The sequence below is a fragment of the Biomphalaria glabrata genome, chromosome 12 (genome assembly GCF_947242115.1).
Source record: "Biomphalaria glabrata chromosome 12, xgBioGlab47.1, whole genome shotgun sequence".
NCBI lineage: Eukaryota > Metazoa > Mollusca > Gastropoda > Planorbidae > Biomphalaria > Biomphalaria glabrata.
The window spans coordinates 21,321,945-21,346,151 of NC_074722.1; the positions used below are offsets into that span (position 1 = coordinate 21,321,945).

At 36.6% G+C, this 24,207-nt stretch overlaps 2 protein-coding genes across 4 annotated transcripts in view; one reads left to right on the forward strand and one right to left on the reverse strand.

Annotated features, from left to right (window-relative positions):
* The window catches only part of LOC106069841 (lysophospholipase D GDPD1-like), a 256,943-nt gene extending 252,761 nt beyond the window's left edge, over window positions 1-4,182 (reverse strand). The window contains exon 1 of one of the 2 annotated variants that reach the window (XM_056006398.1): window positions 4,146-4,182. The gene's annotated coding sequence lies outside the window, so the exon portion shown is untranslated. Of the gene's footprint in view, window positions 1-3,811; window positions 4,118-4,145 lie in introns of those variants that run through there. The other variant, XM_056006396.1, reaches the window with a different exon arrangement.
* A 1,316-nt stretch (window positions 4,183-5,498) lies between these two features.
* The window catches only part of LOC106067740 (phospholipase ABHD3-like), a 101,860-nt gene continuing 83,151 nt past the window's right edge, over window positions 5,499-24,207 (forward strand). The window contains exon 1 of one of the 2 annotated variants that reach the window (XM_056005408.1): window positions 5,499-5,720. The gene's annotated coding sequence lies outside the window, so the exon portion shown is untranslated. Of the gene's footprint in view, window positions 5,721-8,747; window positions 9,361-24,207 lie in introns of those variants that run through there. The other variant, XM_056005406.1, reaches the window with a different exon arrangement.

Genomic DNA, 24,207 nt, shown 5'->3' on the forward strand with positions numbered 1-24,207 from the left:
GTATCACGCATAAACGTCCAGCTTTTTTCTACCTCAGTCACAGAGAAGTTTTTAAAAGCTTCCTCTAATTTGTTCTCAAATTCGGTGCAAAGATCAGGATTTTTTGTGCTAGTAGTATTCAGGCGTGATTTTCTTTTTCCCTGTGATGTGTGGATCTTAGTTGGCAGCAGTCATGTCCGGCAGGACACTAAAGTATGATCAGTATCACAATCCGCGCTTTGGTAGCTACGTGCCAGCAGTATATTTCCAATGTCCTTTTTTCGTGTCAGCACCAGCTGGTGCCAGTGCCCAGACCTAGGGTGCCTCCATGAGACACAGTGCTGTGGTTTTGTTCTGAAGTATGTGTTGGTAATGCAGAGCTTATGGTATGTGCAGAATTCAAGCAGTCTTTGTCCGTTCTCATTCATCTTTCCGATTCCAAAAAGCCCAAGACAGTCTGGCCAGGTAGTGTGATCTGATCCTACTCTGGCATTGAAGTCACCTAGAAGGATCATATGTTCTTTTTGAGGAATGTTTGCAATGGCTTCTTTGAGGTCTTCATAGGACTTGTCTTTGTCCTCCTGAAGCGAGCTTAGTGGCTCGGAACAGCTACTAAGCATAAGTATGATGACAGCATCTGGAAAAGTCACTCTAATTAGTGCCTATGCCCCCACACTAAGCTCGCTTCAGGAGCGACATAATATAACAATTATATAGAAATGCAACTAATTTTGTTAACAAACTATGATTTCTAAATAAAAGTAGGACCGCCCCTCCACTCGAAGGGTTAAGGTGGGAAGGGCAGTAGATGTATTCGCCCCACCCCCACCCAATCAGCTTAACAGGGGAACGAACTAATATAAAGATCCGTTAAAATATCAATAACAAGTTTTAATTATATAGATATTTAATTGATTCTGTTAACAATCTATGATTTCTACAAATAAATTGGACTGCTCCCCAATCGAAAAGTTTATGGGGGGGGGGGGGCGGGATTGATGCCATCACCAACTCCCCACTTCACCAAATCGGTAAACGTACTAGAGGGGGGGGGCAAAATAATCTAAAATTAGGTTCATATATAAATAATTAGTATATACTATTAACATTAATAATATATTCGTATGTAAATTGTGTGATTTCTTTTCTAAAATGTGTCCGCCGAGATCCGCTATTGCTTTAAGTCTATCTTGTACAATTTCCACTAGTAAGAAAATAGCAGGCCACATAAAATTAATTTAAGAAGAGGTGAACGGACGGTATCTGACGTTTGAGAGACATTCAAAGCAAATGTGCAGTGTTTCCCAAAGTTTTACCGTTGGCGCCCCCGCCCGCTATACGTAAATTTTTTTTCATATATAGTGCTATGTACATAATTTTAAATTGTTTTTTATAACCCAATTTTTTTCTGGAGATAGTATTAGAAAGAAGCAACTTTAGCTCCTGCAAGCGTTTTCCCTCGTTCGCAGCTTGTGTCGTCTTCTAAGTATTGTGAATATTAAATTATAACGAAGTAGGACGTACCGATAAAGAAATATTTTCTAGGAATCTGAGCGCACTATTTATACTAGTTTAAAAAAAGTTGCTCCAACTATGTCTATTAAAAAAGGATGCACATTGACCAATACTTTTATACGGGGAATGTTCGAGCGAGGTATATATAACGCGCGTTTGTCTTAAGATAATCTTCAGATTCGGTAAAAGCCTTGCCACGAAAGCTTTAGTTTTTGTCACACAAAGGTCGTCAACATAACGATGTTAATACATGAGAGAATTTTGACCATTCTGACGAGAGAATTTTGATCATTCTGACCATTCAAAAAGAATCACGTCGAAAGAGGCGTTTTGAAATGTCTTCTTCAAAAAGTTTTTAATCGATATTTTGCAGACTCCTCACACAAAAAAAAAAACGGTATGCTTTTAAAAAGATCGTAATTTGTAGATGATACAAGGTCTTTATCTTAAACTACTTTAACTTTTTAAACATTGATAATGTCATTTCATAATATTCAAAATTAGATTGATAACAACGAGCTTTTTAATTTTACCCGTGTAAACTAATTTGAATTGCTTCACCCTCTCAACATTCCTCAGGACGTTGGACGCTGCGCCCTCATGAGAGAAAGTCGGACCCGCCCCTAAGGATGCTCCCCACCACAGCTTGAGGAAAGCTGCCGTAGTTCATGCGAGTTTGTAATGGGCTTGTTGTAAGATCATCCGTATGTCAGGGAGAGGTATGGCGAGAATGAATGTTAGTTTGATATGATTGTTATATCCCCTTGTTATGAATGCGAAGTGTTGCACGTGTTGTGAACCGAGTGATTAAGTCTTCGTTGAATGTGCGAGAGAATGTGTTAAGTCAGTAAGGTCTTGCTCCCGGTACAGGAAGGTTGGACGTTTACTTCCTGGACTGGTATTTATGCATTTATATATTTATAAGTTGATGGACTGGTGTTTTGTGTATTTCATAAGAGTGATATAATTGTGTGCTTTATTAAGTATTAAAGTATTATCGATATTCGTGAATATAAGGAGTTAGAGTTGATGTTTATTAAGTGTTCGTATTTGAGTTAAGCAAGTATTTAATTATAATTGAGTAACCAAGAAAGTACCAAGCAAGTATTATTTAATATTCAAGAAACCCCTAGTGAGCCACAGGAACCAAGTTCAGAAACACAACAAGACAAGAGACAGGAGAGCATAGCAGCTAGCAGCAACAGTATATATATATAATTAAGAACCTCTGACACCGTACTGCCGTAAAAACGGGGTAGACTATAGAATCACGTTGCTAAAAATGCATTAAATTAAATGTTTTCTTTAAAAGAACCTTTTGAGTCGATATAACGTAGAAAATTTCTACTTGGACGATAAAACAACGTCACATAATTAATAATAATTTGATTTATCTTAAAAATTTAGTAATAATGTCTCTTTCGCCTAATTAATACTAAAAATAAAATAACTAAAATTCAAATACAACACAGTTTGTTCTTTAAAAAAAACTGCTTTTGCGTATCCCTTGTTATTACATAACTTTTTGGACATTTTTACCAAAGAAAATAATATATATTCAATAAGGCCTGGAATAAAATATATAGATCTAGTTTAGTACAGTAGATATGCCTAGACATATTCTGGTATATATCTTAAGATTATTATTTTTTTTGAATCTGCTAGTTTTTGTCGACATTCAGTTTTTCCATTCGGGCTTTTATTTTCTAGTTTTTACCAAAAATCTTTTTTTTTTTCCATTTGGGTGTCACCCCATGATGGGTGTCACCCGATGCGGACCGCACCCCCTGCAACCTCCTAGTGACGCCACTGGGCCTAATACACTATTACCTACTAGTAGGCCACTAATCCTTATCTCTCTATTTATAGGTCTAGACTAGATCAAGAATATAGAATATATCTGTAATAGAATATAGATCTAGACAAGATCTAGATTTCTAGATTAGTTCTAGATGTGAGCAGGTCAGGAGTGGCGCTACTGAGTGAGGCCTTTTTTTGTGTTATCTGCTGCTCAACATTTATTCATTTATTGCAGTAGGCAGGTGGTAGCTCTACTGGGTGGGCCCAATCTGTGCACCTCGGTCTGCGACCAAGGTGCTAGAGTCGCCTAAGCAACCAGACAGCACAATTAAACTAAACTAAACTAGCTAACTAACAGAACAAACTAAACTAAATTTATAAAACAAAATATATATACTTTATTTTCACGAAACCAACACAACAGTAATAAAAATATATGTGAGTACGAAAATGGAAATAAACTTAGAAATAAGCAAAAACTAAATATACACACTACTAAACAACTAATCAACCCTACCGAACTGATCCTAACAAATAAAGCAGCTATTCGGCAGTAATAATAACGACAGAAAACAGTTGGCAGTAATAACTGCGGCAACCAGTTGGCAGACAGGCAGGAATTATAGCCTGCAATTACAAATACATAAAACATAAGACATAATAACAAAATAATAATGAATTAGATCTAGACTAACACATACAAAATAATACAGACATAAGGTAATATTCACTACCAGCCTGTAGCTAATGAAAGCAATACATGAGTAAAAGTTAATGTCTATGCCACAACACCAGTTGGGCTAGACAAGTAAGACAACAATAACATAAATCTAAGTCTAGGCTCAACAAACTGAACAAAGCCGCCATGACAGCGATGCTTAGGACGCAGCCATCATTTAGATTAAAAAATTAAAATTAGGAACCTGCCAACTTGCTAAAGCCATTATCCTAACAATATTGTAGTAATAATAATACTTAGGGAACATAAAATATTTACACATGGGCAAACAATAGAAAAACAATAAGGGGATCATTAATGATGGCTAAGGGGGTGACGCCACTCAAGTCTACGGAACTTCCGGTCCCATCAGAGGTAATCATGGCTAATTAACTGGCCAGTGACACCACTACACTAATCAGTCTACATCTAGACTATAACAGTAGATGTTGGAATAACTAATACAAATACAAACTAAAGAAGTAAAAATAAAAACATTTTCAAACTTACAGGCGGTCCCAGCTGAAATTTACACTACACACAATTAACTTTACACAGGCACTACTGTCAGCACTGACCACTGATCAAGACAAAAGAGAGCTCAACGTGGTTCCGGAGCTAGCTATAACTGGTCAGCGCGAACATATCGGAGAGCATGACGTCACGCTAATTAACTAAAACTAAACTGGACTACTGATTTCCCTAATTTGTACCTAGCCGCACGCTATAATAAAATCTAGCAAATTACTAAAGACACGGACTACACAACATTATATACCAAATTAAACAGCATTAAAAAGAAAATCTTAAAATTTAATTTTACAAAAATACAAAAAGGAAGATAATAAGTTATTTCTATTCTAAACTCATATGGGGGCTCTATACCGTTTACAGACCTGCACATAAACTGAAATTAAAAAATAACAACCAATCCAACGCTAATGCCAAAGACAAAAATAAGCAGAACCAACCAGGGACAAAAAATAGGAAAGAACATCCACAGCTCTAAGACAAGTTAACTATTTTAAAAACTACTTTTCCTCTATGAGTAAAACACAAATAACAGAAAAAGACTAAAACTAGCAGAAAGTTATAAATAGCGGAAACTACAAAATACTCAGCACTGAGCTATATAAACTAAAAAAGACACTAAATTACAAACATTATAGCCGTGGCCTATATAAATTACAAATTAAAATACAGATAAAAATAGATAAAAAATTAGATCTAGGAGCGCCAGCTCACATAGATATAGTATAGATCTAGATCTACATCTAGGCTAGATCTAGAACAAGATTTCTAGAGTAGTTCTAGATCTAGACTAGATCTAGAATTAGACTAGAACTAGAATCTAGAACTGTAATCTAGAACTATAATCTAGAATTGGCAACTAGACTAGAATTGGAAACTAGACTAGATTTCTGGATCTAGACGCTAGATTTAAACTATAATAGATCTCGATCTAGAATGTATATGTGAGCTTGCGCTCCCAGAGCTATATTTTTATATATTTTATTTTTATAGGCTAGTGCCAAACTTATTATTTGTACTTCCGCTTTTTGTGTATAAAAAGTGATGCCACGCTGTTTTAAAAACAGTTCAGTGTACATTTGACCAGTGGTCAGTACCATATCTGTCTGTGTGACAGCTGAAGATATTTGTGGTCTGTCGTCTAATTATATTTTTATTCCTGTACCTGGGACGGCCTGTAAGTGTAGAAATATTTTATATTTTTTACTAGATCTATACTATGTGTAAGGTAGTTATTTTATTTTCTACTTGGACTATTTGTCATAATAGTTGGCAACATGCTGTGTTGTAGATGGCGGCGTCCATCGGTCCTAATAGAATATTTTATAATATAGTTTTGCATTTATGTTTTGCAGGCTATTATTACTGCTGCTTTTAACTGCTGCTTTTAGCTGCTGAATATTACTGCTTTTAGCTGAGCTGCAATTACTCTGCTGAGATAACTGCTGTTGTAGATCTATTCTAATTCTAGGGAATCTAGTGTTATTTTGTTTCTGCTATTGATAGATCTAGTTAAATCTAGTTTTAAAGTTTTGTTATTGTTTCTGTAGATATATTCTATTGAAGTCTATTCCAATTCTAGGGAATCTAGTGTTATTTTGTTTCTGCTATTGATAGCTTTGTTATTGTTTCTGTAGATCTATTCTAATTCTAGATCTAATTCTAGGGAAGCTAGGCTAGTGTTATTTTGTTTCTGTAGTGTTGCCTTATTAGTGGCTTAGTTATATTTATAGTCTGTTTCTCAGTTCTGTTCTTAGTGAATAGTAAGGTACTGAGCCTAAGGCTACGATGTTCTTGTTTTAGTTTTAGTTATGGTTTGGTTGTAATAGTAGGATATTGTAGATCTAGACTAGTTTATTGTAGTGTGTTTGTGTAGATCTAGGTCTAGTGTAGTAGTTGTAGTGATTATGTTAGATAGTTGGCTTGATCAGTTTGTGTTAGTTAGTTTGGTTAGTTTGTTAGTGTTTGTAGTGGTGTAGATTTAGAGGGTAGTTTATAGTGGTTAGTGTATATATTATATTTTATTATTATTTGATTCCATGTAAATAAAGTTTCATTTTGTTTATTTATACTAAACTAAAGTTTGTTATCTTGTTTCCATTTAGTTTAGTTTAGTATGTCTGGTTACTTAGGTGACTCTAGCCCAGTGGTTCCCAAACTTTTTTGTCTCGTAGACCCCTTGCCATATTTTCTGGTTTTCCGTAGACCCCCTACTTAAGTTATATTGAATTTTTGAAAGTTCCTCAATTTCAAATTACACATTTTGTGTAACATAACTTCTAACCAGTGATACGAGGAGTGAAAAAGTAATTAAAAACTACATTTTAAGTTGAATTAATTTTTTAAAAATAAATTTATTAACAAAATTCAAATTTAAACCCATTATATAACAGTTAATACGTATAGCATACAATCACTAAACACATTCAAAACTTTTTATTTTTAAAGGTTTGCAAGCTCACCATCCATTGCTATGGAGATAATTTTTCATTTAGGTATTTGATGTTTTATGAAGTAGTTCTTCAAAACATCAAATATTAATGTGCCTTAAGTATCATTGTAAAAGTTTTCACAAAGAGCAGTTTTTGGTGGATTTCTTGAGCCATAATAATTTGAATAAAAAAATACATCATTGCCAGACAAGATTGACTCAGCCAGCTGTATAGAGAAATATTTTGTTTGCAGAAATATGTCATCTGCAAAGACTTATATAAGAAGAAAGAAATATTTGACTATATTCCAACAGAGCTCAAGAATTTAGTGAACTCTTCTGCAAATCCATTGCCCTAACAACTAATGGGTCAGAGTTTGCATTGATGGTTCTCAGAAAGCCTCCACAAACGGAGGAGCTGGAATACTCATTGAATGGCCCAATGAAGAAAAAATAATTGAAAAATTAAGTTCATTGTAATCATGGAGCTTTTTGACAACCACAGAGAAGAAATAGGAGCACTGGAGCTAGCAGCTTCCATGCTAGCGAATCAGCCAAGTTCACAAAAAAGTTAAATTTAAAAAAAAAAATAAAAAAATAGTCATTCAAAGCTTGATAAACTCTGATGCCTCTTAAATAAAATAACTCATGATGCCTGGACTGACGTTCGGTGGTCACTTTGCCTGCTCGCATCTCCTGTCCGGGAGGTTTGGGCTAGGATGTAATTACCCACATAATCTGATGTAACATCCCAACAATTTTGTACAAAACATATTGTGTGACCTTGTAAAGCTCAACAACAGCAAGAACACTGTTCTCCAATGTTTAAATAGAAGGAAATAGAAGGCTGACACACTTGCCAAATGTGAGAAAACAAATACACACTTGAACATCGCACTCTATCAGTAAGAAATGAAGAAACTAATAGTGAATTGTAAAAACGAGTAATGGACAAGCTCTTATTCGATATACAAGAAAGATGACACCTATTATAAACTATCCCGATAGAACCACCTAAACTGTTCACATCAAAACAGTACACCTCATAATGAGAAAACATATGTTCTGGAAGCTCAAAATTGGGACCATTGAAATTTGCCCTTTTTTAGTGTCACCAGAGAATGCCGACCATGTCTTCAAAATTGCATTAAAGAGGCCCAAAACAAGACACCGGCCATAAAACCCAAACATGAAATTCTTTTAATGATATAAGTACACTGTGTTAGCGTTTTTACAATTTTTTTCAAAAGCTGGTAAAATCGATAATTTGCATATCGTGTGAGGTTTTCAGTATTTTACTATAAGTAAAGAGATATAGTAAAACGTTCAATAATCATCTTTTTCTCACGTTCAGGTCAAAGAGAGATTTTGTGGGTGTATTCTGAACTTTATCTTTGAGTGTTTGAAAGTTTTGCAAACCATTATCTCTTTATCAGGGTGGCATCATATCAAATGATCCTCCAGCTTAATTGGTTTCATAACATCAAAAAAAATGGCACATTAACACTCGCTTGTTTGACAAGAAAGTTATGAAGTTCAATTTCAAATACTTAATGCTGTACAGTCTACATTTCTTTTTGTCAAAGTTATAACTAGACAAAACTACACAATTTAAATACTTATAAAAAAATTTAAAATATTTTTTATTCAATCAGCAGGATAACAGTTTTAAGGATTTCCTAAGGTACAAATCATAAATGAGTGTATGAAAAAATTACAATAGTCAAAATTAAAGTCACGGCATGCTGAATTGAGATTCTTTATCGTAGACCCCCGTGCACATCTCATAGACCCCCAATTCCCTTTTTAACTTTTGTAGACCCCTTGGAAGTCTTCGTAGACCCCTGGGGGTCTATATAGACCACTTTGGGAATCACTGCTCTAGCCCCTTGGTCGTAGACTGAGGTGTCACAGATGAGCCCACCCAGTAGCGCAAACCTCTGCCTACTGTTGGTAAATTTTAATGTTGAGCAGCACAGAATAGGTATCTCTCTCTCCCACTCGCGCCTGCCTGACCTGCTCACATATACTAGGTCTAGATTTACAATAAATAGACTCTAGATCAAGATCTAGAACTAAATGAGGATCTGTCAAAACTGCGTGCTATAAAAGTAGTTAGTTTTGTTTTTTTTTTAACTAAAACGAAGTTCGTATCAAAATTCTTTTTAAATGTAGTGGAGTGGATACCTTTTCAGGCCACACCGGCCACCCAAATATCTACGTGACCCTTCCCCCTTGTGTCCGCGTAAAAAGGCAGAACAACGTGGGCACTGTCCATTCTACCGATATCTCTTGTAGCTGCAGTGTCTGTACGTTACTGGACCTGCGTCGTCTCCACTCCCTGTTTGTGCCTGGTTCTACACCATGTGTTTATGTATGGCTGCAGGTAATTACATTTTACTTTGTTATATTATATTGTAATTTTATTTAGTAGTCTATGCAGTATATCGCTACCCCCGGATTTCGTCCACATTGTTGGACTATTGTTATTTTTAGAAAACCAGCATGTAAATGATTCTATTTGTTGAATTGTGTACCTTTAGTATACTATACGAATTAGATCCTATATAGAATGTTAAATGTCCATCTTGTTAATCTAATTCTACAAGTGTGTAGATACTGGCTTTTTATGAACCAGTTGTTCTATTTAATTGTTATTGTCATTTATTTTTATAATGTTTCGGGTGTTCCATATCTCTCTTGTGTTTGTAAAAGAGATGATTGGTTTACACTATAGGATTTTCTTTTTGTTTTTTGTTAAGATTTAGTATTTAGACTTCGATGTTGTGTGTAGGCCTACAACTTGGTCTAACCATTTAGGCTTGTTAATTATGTTTAATTAATGCTCATTTATAATTATGTTTTATGTTTGCCTTTGGCAGGTCTTTAGTGTGTAATAAAGAAATTGAAATCGGCCTACGAGTTGCCTTCCTTTCATCATTTAGAATTTAGTTTTCTGTGCCAAACCCACCACATAAAAAACAAAATTAAATCAGTATTCCATTCAATTAGTTAGTTAATAAATGGAAAAAAAATTTTTTATAAAATGATCCGTTCACGCTTTTTGCATTTGACCTTAGGTGCAATTTTTTGTACCAATGCGCGAATCTATGAATGAAGCTTGAGTTATTAATGAATAAGTCCATGGCCTTTTAAAAAAAACTTACCTTCCCTGAAGTTTTTTTTATTTAAATGTGGTGTTTTATTTTATTTTTTTATTCTGCTTGCATATATAATTTTAAAAATAAAATGATTTACTTTCGGAAAAGAAAACATAGCCGTTGCATCATAACTTTGAATGATCTAAAATATCATGGTGTCCGATTTTCATTTTCTCTTCTACTTTCTGATCTAAACGGAACGGATGGAGAGACAAGCCACAGAACTAGTAGCGTCTATTCCCCTTTCCGGGGCCGCTAAAAAACCTTTGCTACGCTCACGGAACTTTTAGACTGTAGTTTTCCTTTAGTTCATTTTTTTTTCTATTACAGATGGTTTTAACTTTAAATCTCTCTTGGCTACGCTCCTGGAATGTAGTGGCTGGAGATTTGCATTTTTTTTATTAGAAGGCGGATTTTAGCATCTAAACCCCCACGACTTGACTACGATTATGGCATTGGGTGTCTAGTTATTCCTCAGATTTTATTAGGAAAAGGGAGAGGGTTATACCTTTCTCACTGGCGGATCGGGGGGGGGGGGGGCGGTAAGGGTGAGAAAGTTTGGCGATGCCGTATTAACTCTTTCTCTCCGTAATTATTTTTCTCGTTTTGGATAGTATTATTCGTTTTGCTCAATTGTGTTTCACTACACTGTTATGATTAAACTTCAACAACTTTTTTTGCTTGTCATCAGAAAATGTTATGTTTAGTATACTCTTTTAACACCACACAATTTAAAGTTTATAAGTCCAAAAAAATCAATTTAGCTTAATGTGAGTCAAACTAACGTTGGCATCGTCGATTAGGTGAGAAAGAGTTAAGTTGTTTTTTTTTCCCAATAGGCTACTGTGCATAGACACACTGGCGGATCCAGAACTTTGGAGTGGGGGGGGGGGCGATTGTTTTCCAAACCCTAAACCTAACGCCCATTAAACCCTAACCCTATGCATAAACGTGCGTACAGCATATATATATATTATATATATATAATATATATATATTGTTATAAACCTAGTGGTGGCACAGATGGGTGTAGTGGTACGTGTGTATTCAACCGACGCAAATCGCCCCAGGCCAGCGCTAGACGAGCGGTCAACCGTGACGAGTTACCACGGTCGGCCAAGACGAGTGTCAACAAGATGGTTGGGAAGGATCGACGTCGTGAACAGAGTTCAGGAGCGTCACGAGAGTTGTAGTCATCTGACCACCTAGAAATGTCGAGCGGCGTTCTGTCCGGTTCGAGAAGGCCAGTAGGGACTCTATATGAAGAGCGGAGGTGTAGCAGTCAAGACGGTTCACGACAGGGCTCAGTCAGAACATTGTCGACTACAGCACAGTTCAACGGTGTGGTTCTGTACGGAGCATCACGAAGGTTCAGTGCGGAGTACTGTCAAGTACAGTTGAGACGATTGGCGTCTTGATCTTGGTCTGCGATCGAGTCCGACACAACGAGCCTAGTGTGTGAAGTCAGTCCTGAACTGTTGAGCCCAGTGCAAGCCCGGAACGAGACGGAGAGGCCAGTGCAAGAGTTGGTACGTCGGAACGGCTATTAACGGAAAGATATTTGTTATCGGAGAGCTATTTGTACTGTTCTACGTGCTGCCATTTGTACAGTATTGGCTGTTATTTATGGACATTAAACCTTTACGTTATTTTGGAGCCCTGGGTTGTCAAGTTCTTTAAGTTGGTGGTGTATGGTGCAGTTTGCAGAGAGCCTGGGTAGTGAGATTCTTAACAATATATATATATATATATATATATATATATATATATATATATATATATATATATATATAGATAGATAGATAGATAGATAGATATAGATATATATATAAATATATAGATATAGATATATATAGATGTAGATATATTTAGATATAGATATATTCGATATATGAGAATAAAATAAGATATTCAATATTCGGCGAAAAAAAATCAGAAGAAAAAACAGTCATGTTGAGGCCTTTGTCTTGCAAACTTGGGGGTCTGGGAGAGCGCTGTAAGATTCCTCAGTGGGGTTCGGGGCGAAGCCCTGACACCCAAAAGCGTTTTCTTGCATTTTTCACGGCTGAAACGCATTCTCCTGACATCTACAGCTCATTATTGATTAGTGGGGTTCGGGGCGAAACCCGACTCCAAAAGCGTTGTCTTGCATTCTTCAATGCAGAAACGCAATCTCCTGACATCTACAGCTTATTATTCATCAGTGAGGTTCGGGACGAAGCCTCGACGCTAAAAGCGTTTTCTGGCATTCTTCACTGCAGTAACGCATTCTCCTGACCAACAGCTCATTATTCATTCTATTATAAAGGACCTTTTGGGTAGTGTGGAAAAATATTCTAATATGAATTTATAGTCCCTTAATACATTGCAAATAAAACCGATTTGTTCTTTGAAAAGATAAGATACCTCACATATTTAGATTAAGGCTTTGAGGATCGCCGCCGAAAAAAAAACCATCGATTAATAATATTCAATAAAATTCAATCATAAATTGTAAGTTATAGTCCTAAATTTATTTAACTAGAAAAATATGAGATAGAGTAAAGGTTGGAAAAAGTCGACTAGGAAAAGATCATCTGCCTTTTGAACTCATCTCAACCATGACTGTTATATTGAAAAATTTCGTTTGAATTATAACTTTTCTAAAACAAAGTCTTTTTAAAAATAGTTATGATAAATTCATGTGAAATTACACAAACTCTGTCTGGAAATGGGAATGGCGGTAAAATGAAAACTATTAATCCTCGCTCCTTTTTATAATTTCTGCTAATGATTGCATTTTGCATTAAAGAATAGGGGTAGGGCGACTCGATATAGGAATTTACTTTATAGCATATATAAATTATATTAGTGACAGATTTTTTAAATTTTGTAATTTTTTACTATAATACAAAAAGTAAAAAGTATTGGTTTGTCCGATGAGGTGATTGCATGTATCGGACTTCCGCCTGTTTATATTATATAGGTATTCGACTAATTTTGTTCACATACTATGATTTCTCCATAAAAGTAGGACCGCCCCCCCCCACTCAAAGGGTTTAGATGGGAAGGGCAGTAGAGGTATTCGCTCCTCCCCTTCAAATCGGCCAACAGGTGAACGACATAATATAAAGACCGGTTAAAATACCAATAGCAAGTTTTAATCATATGGATATTTAATCGATTCTGTTAGCAATCTGTGATTTCTACAAAAAATAGGACAGCCCCCCCCACTCGAAAGTTTATGGTGGGGGGGGGGGGCGGATTGATGCCATCGCCCCTCCTGACCCTACCAATTCGGCCAAAATACTAGAAGGGGGGGGCGAAATAATCTAAACATAGGTTGAAATATAAATAATTACTATATATTATTAACAAAAATAATAAATTCGTATACAAATTGTGGGAATTCTATACTAAAATTCGTCCGGGTGGGGGGGGGGGATCGCCCCTACCGTCCCCCCCCCCGGATCCGCCAGTGCATAGACATCGGGCAGCGTGAGAGAACCCGTGTCACCGTGTTAAGAAAAAAAAAAATGCCGGAGTATTTAAAAAAAAAATTAATTTGTTAAAACTTGTGGTATAGCCTTTCCGCAAAAGTCGGGTCTGTGAAAGTGTATGGACCACTATAGCTCTTATAGCACACTTTGTTCTTATAGAACGTCCAACTGAATTCAATTTTCAGAGTGAGAGCGGAGACATAATATTAGTAGTGCGCGAGTGTTTTCCTTTTTATTGGCTTCTGTTAATGGAGAACAATAACAATACAGCAGGAGTGGACAACCTATCATTTCCATACCTGAACAAGGCTAAACTGAGGTCGTAAGTGTCCGATTCCAATCTTAATATTACAGATCTGGTGAAAAGTCGAAAGTCTCCTTAATGGTGTCATTTTGCCTGTAAGAGATATTATTACTTTTTAAAACTGATGTGTTCATATATTTTTAGTAGTACAATTAGAAATTATTAATTAAAAATGAGTATGGCGCATCCGAATAAGTGAAAAATATTGACGCACGGTCTCCAAAGTTTGCCACCTCTACAATACAAAGTATTACGTAAAGTGGACAATGTAGTAGACCAACAGTACCTACGTCATGTTCTATTTTTGTAGGAAAAATAAGGCCCTTAGTTTAGAGGTGGACATACTGTATTTTTATTGTTACAGCGTTAGAGACGGATTAGCCCGTTAGCGTAATGTGGTACGGTATACATAGGCGACATTTACGGCTAAGGGCTCCGCACACGCCGCTCGCCAAGGGCCCCCGCACTGCTAAGGTCGCCCCTGGCCCTCCCCACTCTAGCCCTCTGAGTGGGGGGGGGGGCAGTCCTATTTTTATAGAGAGATCATAGTTTTAAATCTACATTTTGATATTTGAACCCATTTGTATATTATGTCGTATACACAATCTGATCTCAAATCTTATCATTAGTATATCATTAGTATATATAAAATGAAAAAGGTTTGTACCAGGTGGGAGAGGCGATACATGTAATCGCCTTCCGCCCATCGGACAAACCAATACTTTTTCTTTTTGTATTTTAGTTAAGAAATTAAAAAATTAGAAAACAAAATGTCACTAATATAATTTATATATGCTATAAATTAAATTCTTATATCGAGTCTCCCTATCCCCTATTCTTTAATGCCAAATGCAATCATTAGCAGAAGTTATAAAAAGGAGCGAGGATTAACGTTTTCACTCTACCGCACTCTCCCCTTTCCAGACGAAAACATGACTTTTAAAACAGAATAATCAAATACAAATATGGCGACAAAGTTAATGTTATTGCACACGAATTTATCATAGTTATTTTAAGAAACACTTTATTTTGTAAAATTTAGAATTTATACAAATTTTTTTTATTATAGGCCTATGAGTAACAATTAAGATGAGTTCTCAACCTAAATATTATTTTCCTAGTCACCTTTTCCAATCTTTACTCATACTGATATTTTTCTATTGTATAAATAAATTTGAGCCTATAACTCACAATATAGGCTTGAATCCTAAAAATGCAAAACATTTAGAGTGGATTCTAATTGGTCCACTTAATTTCTCCCCCTACTTCACTTCCGAAACTTTTTATTTAGAGATTTGAATGGGCTTTGTTGCTGAGCATAAAAATTATATGTGTGTCAGACGCGAATAGCCCAATTACAAAAGGCATTTCTCTATAAAAGAAGTTACGAAGGCTATATAATATACATAGGAATATATATATAGAAAAAGTAAAAATTAATATGGAAAACATTTGGGAAAAGATAAGTTTGTATGAGTTATACAGCAGTTATGAGCAGTGTAAAATTAAAAGTATTTATAGTTTTTTTTTCTCAGCCATAACCTATATAATTGATAGAACCTCTTCTGTATTATTATATCTCTAATCGTGCCTACCAAATCTATTAAATTTACATAATTAAAATAATTATAAATAGTTTTAAATACTAGATTTAGATCTAGTCTATATAAATACTATAGTAAAAAAATACTACTTACTACTAGTACTATACTACTATACTATAAACTATAATTGTAATCTGTATATATAGTCTAGTCTATAGTTAGTATATAAATAGTCTAGGACTAGATTGTCACTAGATCTATAATCTAGACTTATACTAGATCTAGTCTATAGTCTGCATGCATAGATGATAGACTGACTAGTTTAATAGTTAGTAGTAAAAAGTATGAAAAGTATTAGACCTAGTTATTACAAATATTAGTCATATTTTTTAGATTTAAATCTATCAATATTAAATTAGTCACAGTCGACACAGTGATACTGAATTATTCTAACTTACTGAAACTGAAAGTTACTGTGTATAATATTCAATTTTTTTTCAACCTTTAGAATTTATCCTTGGCCTATCGTACTACGATCATTAGAGCACGTTCTGCTCATTTTCTTTGACTTTTTTGACTAAAAACTAATTCTAACAATTTGAATCGATAAGACGACCGCCATATATTGATAAAGAAGCCATAGTCAACAAACATAGATCCACATCACAAACCTATATATATTTGCCTATGTCTATGATTATGAAACAAATGCAAAATATTGGGAATATGGCAGTTTTGTACTTTTCAAAACTAAAGATCATAATTATATATTGGCTGAAATGTTAGTCCTAGAATTTATAGCTCAATTGCCGCCATTTCTTTTTCACATAGATATAGTACACAAACATATTTGACTTCCCCCAAATAAAAATAACTTCCTACTTCCAGTCTATATTTATTTATGTCTATGATAATATACAACATGGGCGTAGCCAGGACTTTTTTTTTGGGGGGGGGGGGGGGTGAATTTTTTTCTCCCCCCCCCCCCGACCCCCCCCCCCCCGCGAAAAAAAAATTATATGTATTCAAGTGTGTGTATGTGTGTGTACATAATCTTTATTACATTCTGACCCTTTATTCTTTCGGAAGACGTTTATTGTGCCCTAGAATAGGTTCTTCCATGAGTTAGTGAAAAAATTGTAGATTCACCGACATTACTAGCAAAGGGGTCTGGGGGAGCGCTAGGAGCTCCCCCAGCGCGGGGTGAAACCCCGCCGCCAAGCACTATTTCTGGTATTGAAAGCCAACAAAATGCATATTCTGAGGTATCTACAGTCCATTTTAATGCTATTAAAAAAGTTTTTTTTCAAAAACCTAATGTGCTATTCTTACTGACTTAGACCCTCCCACGCCGTTCGGAGCATTTGACGTCAAGCAGTTTCCATAAAAATCTGTCACTGGTAATGTCTGAAGCCTCTTCCCACCTACCATGAGGACCTCCATGAATGAGTGGCGTCATGTTGTACTAGGATATCATTGCAACTCTTCTTATGCGTAATTCATTTTGTCGGATAACATGTCCCGCAAACCTCATGCGTCGTTCTCTCACAATCTTACTAAGGGGTCGACTCCCAGTTCGGCATAGGATTTCCTTGATTTAAACTTTAAACCCGATCTCTATAACTGACTCCTGAAATCTGTCTTAGCCATCTTTGTTGAGCTATATTTAGTGTTTTTCGATTTCGGTAGATGACTATTAACTTCAGTATATTAATGGAGCCCTGCCACTGTTAAAAATGTGAACACGCTCTTGGAATTAAGTGACTGTAGTTTGCTTTAGATTTTATATCGAAAAGAGAAGTTTTATCGTCAAAATCTTCTGTTGGGGGTTTTCCACCTCAAAATGCTCTGTAGGGGGATCTTAGACTCAAAACCATCTGGAGGGGGTTTTAAACTTTAAAAAAAAAGCCATCTGTAGAAGAAACTCAAAACCCCCGATTGGCTTGGCTACGTGTGACAAGTCAAAAACTCGCTGTCAGAGTCACTCAAATTTATCACAGCATTAATTATTATTTATCTTTATTTATTTATTTATTTTAATTATTTCCCCACCCTACCCCCAAATTCTTCACCCGCACCACCTTTTCCCCTCCAGGCTAGACTTAGTTGACCACCTTGGAGATAGCTAAGGCGCGTCCTGTCATTTATCTGCCCTTGATCGGGGAAAGGTAAACGCACAATCTCTTTTGTCTTACCCGCCAGATGTCTGAAGGACGGTCGCGGTTGACACCACCTTGGTTAGAATCTTTCTCCCCCCCCTTTTTCCCACGTCTATCCTTGATCTAGGAGATCAATAGAGTCAACACACCGCGTGATACGCCAAGGTGCGACTCTTGTCGGACTTCACCCACGTGTAAGATAATTCTTAGCCTAGGACATTTCCTGTTTCCGCCCACATTTTCCAGGCCTATATAAAGTAGATCCAAATCAAATCAGACCCTCTTTCATTTCTCATTCTATCGCTGAGCAATCGAGTCTGGACTACTTCATTTATTCTCCCTCCTAGAGGAATACCTGGTGCCTCCCTCAGGTTTCTGCCTATTTATTTGCTATTTGCTGTTCGGTGTCTACTCGACGCCACTCAACTATTGCCTATGTGCTTAGTGCTATTCAGCACTGCACTTGCCTACTGAGATCTACTCAACTCTACTATTTGGCGCTATCGGCCTTGCCCGCCTATTCGACAGCCCACCTGTCAACCTATTAGGTGCGACGTCCCTATAGACTCAGATCTGTGCGAGACGTCATAGCTACGCCAAACCCTCTGCAACTCACTGGACTTATCTTGTTCACTACGCTGCCCACGGCAGATCAGCTCTGCCCGCAGTAACCTTGTGCCTGCGGTAGCCGGCCACCCGCCCTACTGTGCCCACTACAGATATTAGAACTTGGGATTGAGACTCCACAAGAACTATATCACCGCGTCCCTCTATCCGCTAGAGCGCCACCTCCAGCTGCAGAACCTCAAGCCAGGACACAGCCAGCTGCGACATCAACAGGACAACCAGCTAAGTCAGAGGACAAAGTGACATACTCTCTTATTAAGTGCAAGAGTGATGATTAAATCTAGTATTATTTAGAGATAGATGCAAACTCTCCCCCTTTTTATTCTTATATGTATATTTATGTAAATAAATATTCTTCATTTTTAACTTTTGTATATATCTTTCATTGTTTGTCTCGTTGCGTGTCTGCTCCCGATTCATATGCTGATAGGTTGGTGTGTGATAGCTTTAAAAATAATCATCCCCTAGACATTAAACGCGCCAAACACACGTCACATTTCCCCACCTGTCACACTACGCTCAAATAATTTTAGTGTGTAATTTGCTTTTTTTTTATATTGAAGAAGTATTTTTAGCACTAAACCCCTCTGAATGGGAGTTTAAACTCAAAACCCCTTTCGGCAACGCTCATAGCATTTTGAGTGCGTAATTTGCTTTTTTTTCTTACACTGAAGATGGCGGGGGGTTTAAACTCAAAACCCCTTTGACTACGCTCATAGATTTTAGAGTAATTTTCTCTTATTTATTTTGAAGAGGTACTTTTTAGCTTCAAACTCCACTGTAGGGGAGTTTAAACTCAAAACCCCATAGACTACACTCATAACATTTTTCGTGTATAATTTGTTTTTTTTATTATTAAAAAGAGGTATTTTTTACCTTCAAAACTGAGTCCAAACCCATTTAGCTACGCTCATAACATTTTGAGTGCGTAATTAGCTTTTTTTTTATATTAATGAGGGGGTTTATCGTAAATTTTAGACGGGGTTTTAAAATCAAAATCTTCCTTAACTGTGCTCTTGGAATTAGGGGATTTTCGTTTGCTTTTTTTTGTTTGTTTTATTTTATAGAAGAGGTGGAGTTAACTGCAAAAACCCCAGGTAGGGGGTTTAAAACTCAAAACTCCTGGTAGGGGGTTTTAAACTCAAAACCCCTAGTAGGGGGTTTTAAACTCGAACCGCTCTGGAAGGGGTTTTAAACTTGAACCCCCCTGGTAGGGGTTTTTTAACTCGAACCCCACTGGTAGGGGTTTTTAAACTCGAACTCCCCTGGTAGGGGGTTTTAAACTCAAAACCCCTTTGGTTGTGCTAGGGCAAGTGATGGTTTAGTATTAAAATCTCACCTAAAATAAACAAAATCAAAGCAAAAAATCAGTCACTAAATTCCGACTCCCCCCCCCCACCCCCAAGGGGGGGATTTCATTTCGGGGGGGGGGGGTTTGAACCCCAAGAACCCCCCCCCCCCTGGCTACGCCCATGATATACAACCACATTGTGGTTCTGCAACAAATCAAAGTTACAAACACGCATATTGAACAAAAATGTATTACTTACAAATTAGCTTCTTTAAGAATATCTTTTTATATATTTTTTTTCGGTGGCGATCCTCAAAGCCTTAATCTAAATATGTGGGGTATCTTATCTTTTCAAGGAACAAATCGGTTGTATTTGCAATGTAGTAATGGCCTGTAAATTCATATTAGAATATTTTTCAAGTAAAACTTTATTCCTTTTTCATTAGGATGAATAATGAGCTGTAGATGTCAGGAAAATGTGTTTCTGCAGTGAAGAAAGCAAGAAAACGCTTTTGGCGTCGGGAGGATTTACAGCGCTCCCCCAGACCCCCTAACTGTGAAGAGAAAGGCCTTTTCAATATAAAATCTAATGCAAAATTCAGTCACCTTATTCAAAGAGCGTAGCCAAGAGAGGTTACAAATTTTTACCAGTGGCTGGGCTCCATTACTAAATTGCAGTGATTAGTCATCTGCCGAAATTGAAAAAGGCTAAATGTGGCTCAACAAAGATGGCTAAGACGGATTTTAAGAGACAGTTATAGAGATTGGGTCTCAATCAAGGGAATCCTATAATAAACTGGGATTTGACCCCGTAGTAAGGTTGTGACAGAGCGTCGCATAAGGTTTGCGGGCCATGTTCTCCAACTTAATGAATTACGCATAATACGAGTTTCGACGAGATGGAGGCCATTAGGAGGAAAGTGCAAACAGGGACTTTATAAATTAAATTATTATTATGAACTGATCTAGTGTCCCACGACTTTGGTGTGTCCGACTTTCACTTAGCATAGCTCGAGTTTTTAAAAAAATATTTAATGGAAAAAATGACCCGCTTTTTTTTTTCCGGCAGCCGCCCGATGTATATTTACAGAAATATTGGGAAAAAAACTGAATTCATTATCGAAGCATCGATAGAAATCGATACTTTTCACACTAATTCTATTGCTATCATGAAAAAGGTAATTTGGGAAAGTGATAATTGATAAATAAGTCTTTTGTAAAATTAGAATTTTCTTGCTGTTACTCTACAGGGAGGGGGATATTGAGTTTTTTGTTACCATTTGTTAAAAGGTGGGTGGGGGTAAAAAAAGTGATTTTTGGTGTTCAGTAATATCCGAACGTTAAACTATCACACCACCATGCCAACCACATAGTCTACGAGGACCAACACCTAGGCAGATGAAATATAGTCACGAAACCAACAGTCAACTATTCTTACACGCAGGGCGGGTCTTAGGCCACTGCAGCCTATGCGGCCGCAGTGGGCCCCGCGCTTTCATAGGCCCCGCGCTAAGTAGGCCTATATCTGTAATTGCATAATGATGCAAAATATACGAAAAGTCGTGGAAATTATTTTTAAAATCTCCTGAAAATTAGACAAAAATTGTTACCGGTATATGAAAAACACAAATCTTACGCGAATAAAAAAAGCATTTCATATTAAAATAATAATATAATAATAGTGCGAATTTTAACCGAAACGTACGTTCCAATAGAGCAAGAATACGTTTTTAAAACGATCAAAATCCGAAAATGAGAACATAATCACTTCTAGTGAGACAGCTGAAACAGATTCTATGAAGAATGCAAAAAACTGCAGTAGTGAATGTCGTAAGAGAAGAAGAAAATGATGTAGCACTAACAACTGATCAACATGTCGTAAGAAATGAAGGCAATAATGTAATAACTGATCAACATGTAGTTATAGATAATGAGCTAAATGTGGTCGATTCATTGAGAAATCTGGATTATCCTGTCATGCGTCTAGAAAAAAAAAATGGAAAGATCTTGTATTGACTATTTATTACAAAAAGTTCCACCTGAGATTACTTTGGATAAGTTTCCGAAAAATAAGGATGGTAGACATTTCTCTTAAGTGCATTGCAAACCAAACCTGAGTAAAGGTGAAAGTGTTTTGCGTCCTTGGCTGATATATTCTGTGTCAGCATACAAGATCTATTGTTTCTATTGTCGTCTACTGGAAAAACAAAAAAGTTGCTTTTTAAATAAAGGATTTGACCAGTGGCAAAGCTGTACCACAAGGCTAGCAGAGCATGAAAAATCGCAAAGGCATTTAGACGCCATGACCAGTTGCTGTGAAGCTGGAGCAAGACTAAGTAAAAAAAATACATGCAATGACAAAGTTCACCAGGAGATGCTTTATTCTGAAACTAAACGTTGGACTAGTTGCAATTGTACAATTTCTAGCGGAGCGCAATTTAGCTTTCAGAGGGACCATTGAAAGACTTAAAGAGCCAAGTAATGGGAATTTCCTGGTCTAGTAGAATCACTCGCAAAGTTTGATCCAGTAATGGGGGAACAACTTCGACGTGTTACCAATGCAGAAATTCATGATCGTTACCTGGAAAAGAAGATTCAAAACGAACTTATTACTGTAGTAGCTGATGCTGTTGTGAATTATATCCTTCGAGACATCAAAAATGCAGTGATATTGGATTGTACTCCAGACATAAGTCACAATGAGCAAATGTTATCGGATTTTCTCAGATAAGGGTTGAAGTGAAAGAGCTTGTGGTTGTGTAAGAACATTTTAAGTGTCTTCCTGTTGTTTCTTCTTGTGACAGCGAAAAGTAGTTGGCTGGAAACATGGATGTTGTTGCAATCTTTCCAGCCAAACGTCAAAGGAAAAGGCAGTATGATAAATCTGTGGAAAACTTCACACCTGGAAAAGCTGAAGATGGCTACAGGATAAAATGCTTCAACAGAATTGTGAACACTGCAATTTACTCCTTGCAGCTGAGATTTGAACTGTAACTGTGGCATCTTGTGAAAGAAGTTTCCGTTTCTCGAGTTTTAAACTAATCAAGAATTACTTAAGGTCAACAATTCACGAAGAGAGATTGAACAATGTGGCAATTCTTGCTATTGAGCGTGATCTATGTAGGAAACAGAATTTTGATGATCTACTGTATGACTTCGCTACACACAAGGCTCGTAAAGTAAAGTTAATTTGATCGCGATTTTGTACTTAGTTAGGAATGTATAAAACGCAAAGACGAATTTATTTTTTAATACAAAATCTTAATTTTCACTTCTATCCTTATCCCTACCCAGAATAGGCCCCGCGCAATCCGTTTCGCATAGGGCCCCGCAATCGCTAGGACCGGCTCTGACTGTAGATACCTCAGAATATGCATTTTGTTGGCTTTCAATACCTGAAATAGTGCTTGGCGGAGGGGCTCTGCCCCGAACACCGCTGGGGGAGCTTACAGCTTTGCTTGCAAGGGCGGGGAGTCTACAATTTTTCGAAAGAATGAAGGGTCAGAATGTAATAAAGATAAATTAAGTACACACACACACACACATATATATATATATATATATATATATATATATATATATATATATATATATATATATATATATATATATATATATTATATATATATATATTGTCCCCCCCCCCGAAAAAAAAATCCTGGCTACGCTCATAAAATAAAGTTATATTTGAAGACAACAATAAAAATATGATAAAATATCAAATCTAAAAAAAAATGAAAACAACAGAAGCATTCCCATTAAAAGGCGAAAATAACTAAACACATAACGATAATGAAATTAAAGCTAACATTCTTAATAATTATTTTGCATTTACATTCAAAGCCCATTAATAAATTTAAACGAAGTAGAAAACATAGGAGATATAAATGTAGTCTACAAGAAAAAGGGATCCAAAAATATTAGCTAGCATATAACCAAATAAAGGTTCTGGACATAATGGTATTCCAGCTAGATTACATGCTTACACTTAAGTCCTCCCGCGCCCTCTAGGCGCATTTGGCTGCAAGCTTTCTCCACAAAGATCTGTTACTGGCAATGTCTGAAGCCTCCTACCACCTGGTTTCCACTGTTATGAGGTTCACCATTAAGGTGTGGCGCCAAGTTATACGAGGACGTCCCTGTTTGCACTCTCTTCGTACTGTCCTCCATGTCATCGCAATTCCTGGTACCGGTATGCGTAGTTCCTTTTGTCGGAGAACATGTCCCGCAAATCTCATGCGACGCTCTGTCACAACCTCACTAAGTGTTCGACTCCCAGATCGGCAATTTATTTCCTTGTTTGAGACCCGATCTGTGTAACTGACTCTCAAAATCCGTCTCAGTCATTTTTGTTGAGCCACATTTAATCTTTTCTCAATTTTGACAGACAACTTCCATGTTTCACATGCATATGTTGCTGTTGGGATGACGATTGTGTTGAGAAGGTGTATTTTTGCCTCGAGTCCAATGGCTTGGCTTGTCCAAATAGGCTGCAGCCTTTGGAAAATGCTCCTTGCCTTTCCTATTCGGCACGCTACATCATAATAAGCATTGTCACGAGTCGAGTCTGTGACCTATTTCGACCAGTTTCTAGAAGCTCGAGGTCAAGCCAGTGCTGTCCAGCGTAAACAAGTTAATTTTAGGCATCCAATCAATGAAAGAGTTTAA